This window comes from Dasypus novemcinctus, chromosome 16, assembly GCF_030445035.2.
Source record: "Dasypus novemcinctus isolate mDasNov1 chromosome 16, mDasNov1.1.hap2, whole genome shotgun sequence".
Lineage (NCBI taxonomy): Eukaryota > Metazoa > Chordata > Mammalia > Cingulata > Dasypodidae > Dasypus > Dasypus novemcinctus.
In genome coordinates this window covers 18,827,860-18,832,477 of record NC_080688.1, presented here as the reverse complement: position 1 = coordinate 18,832,477, position 4,618 = coordinate 18,827,860, and the positions used below count along the sequence as shown (strand labels likewise).

Below are 4,618 nucleotides of genomic sequence, written 5' to 3'. Positions count from 1 at the left end.
ATCTTCAGTCTGTTCATTGCCAATGCCAGTTAAGCCCTGAATCTCAGTAGAGTTCGTTGTACTCACCCAGAACAAATAACAAAAGGATGATGATGGACCATGTCCATCCCAATGAACAAAGAGTATGTACAACTGCAAGCAAGACTCTTCCATCCATATGCCCAATGGGATCTAAGCACCCTCTCAATCAGAAACAGAGTAGCCATCACCATCCCCAAATCCTCAACATTGAGGAATGAACACACATAATGGGGGAATGCAACTATGGACTAAAGTAAACTTATTATTGTTCCAGCAATGGAAGAACTTGTAACATTTATATAAAGGCAGCAATCATCAAAGGTTCTAAGGGGAGGAAGAGGGAAGAACAGATATAACATAGGGCATTTTGGGGACATGGGAATTGTCCTGCATGACATTGCAATGACAGATACAGGCCATTGTACATTTTGTCAAACCCTATAAAATTTTGTGGTACAAAGTGTAAACTATAATGTAAACTATGGACCTTGGTTAGTAGCAGTGCTTCAATATGTGTTCATCAATTCTAACAAATGTTCCACACTAATGAAAGATGTTGTTGATGGTGAAAAGTGGGGGAGGGGTGGAATATATAGGAATCCCCCCTATATTTTCAATGTGACATTTATGTAATTTTAAGCTTCTTTAAAAATAAAACATTTCCGTTAAAAAAAATAACGTAATTACTGATAGTACACACACACACAAAAGGTCCCTAGAGGGGTTCAATAGCAGATTGGAGTTGGCTGAAGAATCAATCAGTGAACTTAAATAAGACAATTGAAATCCTCCAGTCTGAGGAGCAGAAGGAAGAAAGAATGAAGAAAAGTGAATGGAGCCCAAGGAACCTATGGTCAGCACAGAATATGCCAATGTATGCATTGTGGGAGTCCCAAAAAAGGAAGAAAGGAGCAAAGAGAATATTCAAAGAAATAGTGACTGAAAATTCCCCAAATTTAATGAAAGAAATGAACTCAATGAACTCCAAATAGGGTAAGCCCAAATAGTCTTATGCTGCAGCATATTATAGTCAAACTATCAAATGCCAAAAGATAAGGAGAGAATTCTGAAAGCCACAGAAAGAAGCAATGTGTCATGTACAAGGGAGGATTGATAGGATTACATGCTAATTTCTCATCAGAAACTATGAAGGCAAGAAGAAAGTGAGATGAAATATTTAAAGTGCTGACAGCAAAATAAAAGTTACTAACAAAGAATTCTATGTCCAGCACAACTTTTTTTTTTTTAATTTGGGAGAAAATCTACAACAAATCTCCTAGAGCTAATTTAAAAATACAGCAAAGTGACAGGGTACAAGATCAAAACCAAAAAATATCAAAATAAATATATCTGGTGAAGGTAATGACAAGGGTAAATATAAATGCCTCTAGTATTGTCTTTTTGGTTTGTAACTCCACTTTTTACTTCCTAGAGGATCTAACAGGTAAATGCATAAAATGTAATGATGAGCATCTGGTTTTGGATTCATAATGTATAAATATGTAATTAGTGATAAGAGCCACATAAAGGTGGAGGGGTTCAGGAACAGAGTTTGTGTATATTATTGCAGTTAGGTTGATGTCAAAGCAAATGAGAGTATTCTAGATTTAGGATATTAAGTTTAAGCCCCTTGGTAAACTACAAAGAAAATATTGGAGAACATGGAAGCTCGGAGAGACAGAAATTAGAGTATAGGTTGTCAGTGTGTGTGTGGCAGGGGGGAGGGAAAATCGGGAGTTAATGCATAATGGATGCAGGGTTTCTGTTTAGGGAGATGGGAAAGTTTTAGTAAGAGGAGGTGATGAGGATACCATAATACTGTGAAATGATTAATCCCATCGAATGGTATGGTTGGGAATGGTTGAGATGGGAAAGTTTATATGTATGTATGTTCCCACAATTAACAGGAAAAAAAGGCAACTAAAGAGACAATGACAATTAAATGCAACACGTGATCCTGGATAGGATCTAGCAAGGGAGACGAAAAGGCTCAAAGGGATATATTGGGACATAAGAAAAATTTGAAATACAGTCTGTAACCTTTATATCAATGTTAAATTTCTTGAACTTGATTACTGATGTTAAGGCATTCAAAAATAAGTGAATGCCCTGGTTCTTAGGAAATGTACATGGCATTATTAAGTGTTCAGGTGGCATAATGTGTACAAATTATACTCAAGTGTTCAGAAAATGGATTGACAAATAGGCAGACAGATGGATAGACAGATGGATAGAAGGATATGGCAAAATGGCAAAAGATTAAAATTGGTGGATCTGGATATTTGAGGGGAATGGGGATATGTTGGAGTTCTCTGTATGGGGTTTGTATCAATTTTGTATATGTCCTGTAAGTTTGAAATTATTTCAAAATAAAATATTTTTTAAAATCACTGGGAGGACTGAAGGAGAGGGAGCCACAGGACATCAATGGACGATGATCCAGAAGTTAGGAGACCACGGCTACGGCTCTGCAAATGCTTCTCAACAAACTTCTCACCAACTCCGTGGAGCTGCTGCCCACGCTGAAGCTGCCTCTGAACTAAGGTCTTCTCAGAGTATCACTTCCAGCCCATGCCCAAGAGCATGCAATGGGGAAATGGCCATTTGCACCCAGAGCCCTCACTGCAGGGAAGTCTGTGAAATGTGGTTTAATGTTCCAACCTCTCCACCAGGAGGATGGCAATTTTAAGGGCCCAAAGAGAGTCCCCAGGCTTGTTCAAATACTTACCCAGCAGAGGAGATACCATGGTCACAAAGGTGGCTCTCCCAGGACAAGGCTGATTCATTGCACTCCAGATGTGCTGACCCCTACGATTTCCCCAAATGTGGGAAACTGAGCTGCAAAATTTATGATAGATGGTGCTTTCTCCTGGGGGGGAGGCAGGGGAGACTCCTGTAGGTTATTGAATATTGCTAACGTTACAAAATACTTCCATATTTTGAAGATAATTGTATTTGATTTTCATCATAATAGAGTTAAGATCAACATTTAAAAATTATTATTATTATTATTTTATAGATGAGGAACCTAGAATTTAAGGTGCTTGCCCAAAGTCCCACTAGGGTACAGTAACAGAGCCAACACAAAAACCTGAGGCTCAGGCTTCCTGGTCTAGGCTTTTCTCGGATGCAGAGAGTCAGGAGGTATTGTTCTCAGTGTCTCAAGAACACAGAGCTTGACATACGGGAAGCATCCAATAAATGCTTGTTCAATGAAATCCTTTACTCTTCATGCTAAGAAGAAAGGTGTAATGATGTTCAGGGTACTATCTTCAAGGTATCTGACCCATATATTTTTCTCATTTCTTCCTAAAAAGGAAAAATTAAAACAGTAACTATAAATCTCACATAAACATGTTTTTTTAAATTAGAGGAGTTGTGAGCTTACAAAACAATCATGCATAATGTACAGAATTCCCATACGTCACCCCCCACCAACACCATACAGTGTTGTGGAACACTTGTTACAGAGTATGAAAGAGCATGGTCAGACTATTACCACTAATTGTGGTCTAAAGCGTACACTCGGTGTATTTTTCCATACACCCCCTATTATTAACACTATGTGTTAGTCTTGTACATGTTATAACTCATAGGAGAACCCTCTCGTATTGTACTGTTAACCACACTCCATCTTCTGTTACATGGCTCAGTGTTGTAAGTCCCATGCCTTGTGCAGTCTATCCAAAGCGTACACTCAGGGGCTCTCACTTTCATCACAGAGTTGTATCATCATTGCCCCAGTAAATCTTTGACTGTTTGCTTTAGTCCAAAAGTAAAAGCCCCTTACCTCCCCTGTTATTGACCCTTAGCGTTGATATAGTTCTTTCTTTGACATTAATGCAAGAATATTACAGTATTGCTTTAACTAGAGTCCATAAGTTACATCAATTGCATTTTCCCCATGCATCATTAATAAATACACTTTTTTGAAAAAATTAGGAAACAGGTACTAGCAACGTTTTAACAAAATGCTCTATTGGAAGCTGGGTGATGGATACATGAGGTTTCATCATTCTGTTCTCCACTTCATATATGTTTTAAAATATCTACAAGGAAAAGTTTTTGTTGCTGTTTTTTGTTCTTTTTTTTTTAAGATTTATTTATTTATTTATTTCTCTCTCCCTCCCCCCCCACCTCAGTTGTCTGTTCTCTGTGTCTATTTGCTGCATCTTCTTCTTTTTCCGCTTGTGTTGTTGTCAGCAGCACAGGAATCTGTGTTTCTTTTTGTTGCGTCATCTTGTTGTATCAGCTCTCCGTGTGTGCGGCGCCATTCCTGGGCAGGCTGCACTTCCTTTCGCGCTGGGCAGCTCTCCTTACAGGCACACTCCTTGCGCGTGGAGCTCCCCTACACGGGGGACACCCCTGCGTGGCACGGCACTCCTTGCGCGCATCAGCACTGCGCATGGGCCAGCTCCACACGGGTCAAGGAGGCCTGGGGTTTGAACCGCGGACCTCCCATGTGGTAGACGGACGCCCTCACCACTGGGCCAAGTCCGCCGCCTGTCTTTTGTTCTCAATGCTTCTTCCCTCCCAGCATGCCGTGAAAGCAGCACACCTTGCCCTCCCCCGCTCGCCTGCGTGGACACGGGCCCCC

At 40.1% G+C, this 4,618-nt stretch overlaps 1 pseudogene; it reads left to right on the top strand.

Annotated features, from left to right (window-relative positions):
- Positions 1-2,741: 2,741 nt before the first annotated feature.
- Positions 2,742-2,917, top strand: LOC111766937 (U1 spliceosomal RNA; annotated as a pseudogene).
- Positions 2,918-4,618: the final 1,701 nt, after the last annotated feature.